This window comes from Haplochromis burtoni, unplaced genomic scaffold (genome assembly GCF_018398535.1).
Source record: "Haplochromis burtoni strain Fernald_Lab_line unplaced genomic scaffold, NCSU_Asbu1 Contig_5728, whole genome shotgun sequence".
Lineage (NCBI taxonomy): Eukaryota > Metazoa > Chordata > Actinopteri > Cichliformes > Cichlidae > Haplochromis > Haplochromis burtoni.
In genome coordinates this window covers 1-815 of record NW_024588089.1, presented here as the reverse complement: position 1 = coordinate 815, position 815 = coordinate 1, and the positions used below count along the sequence as shown (strand labels likewise).

At 40.2% G+C, this 815-nt stretch overlaps 1 non-coding gene across 1 annotated transcript; it reads left to right on the top strand.

The window, feature by feature from the left end:
• Window positions 1–277: 277 nt before the first annotated feature.
• On the top strand, window positions 278–350 carry trnat-ugu. Its single transcript has one exon. It is a non-coding gene; the product is annotated as a tRNA-Thr (tRNA).
• The last annotated feature ends 465 nt before the right edge of the window (window positions 351–815 follow it).

Sequence of the window (815 nt, the reverse complement as noted above, 5' to 3'; positions counted from 1 at the left end):
TCATCCACGTGCCCTTCTTTCCTTTAAGCTTCCCAAGCAGAGGCTTTGAGCAGCAGGTGGGTGGGGTTGTTTTTTTTCCCCCAGCCAGAGCCGTGTGCCGGAGATGACCATATAAGGAACCCCTCCTTCCTCCTCCTCCATGACATCATACAGAGCCAAGGGCGTTAAAAAAATGAATATGAAAGGAAGAATCTAAAGCAGTCTTGTGTTTCATAGCGATTAGTTGCTCATATGCCTCTCTTATATCAAGTTTTATGTGCCTCGGCACGCATGTCCAGGCTCTATAGCTCAGTGGTTAGAGCACTGGTCTTGTAAACCAGGGGTCGTGAGTTCGATCCTCACTAGGGCCTGCACTTGTGAAATTTATGTTATGTGAATTGTTTACATAAGTAATTAATATGTGTCATTTAAACCAATCTCAGGAAGAAACATAACCTCTTGGGAATTTTTAATGCTACACTCAGTCACAGAAATATTGTATTTTACTTTACATGCAGAGATTTATTGAAAAAATTGTCATGAAAATTACATAAAGAAAGTAAGATTTTTTTTTTTAAGGTATTCTACTTCCATCAGTTCTCCTGAGTACTGAGACTGTTCATAATTGCTGTTGAGCAGAGTAACCATTTCAGGTTTACATATCGAAATCACCCGAGGTCACAGCTAAGTTCTTTGCGCACATGGCACTTGTGAAAATAATTAATCAAAAAGTGAAGCGATGTGTATGGATTGTTTTTTATGTAAGAAACTCCTCCTGTAATCAGCCTTCTCAGTCCAGAAAGCGTCCTCACAGGAGATTTCTAGTCCCAGCAATC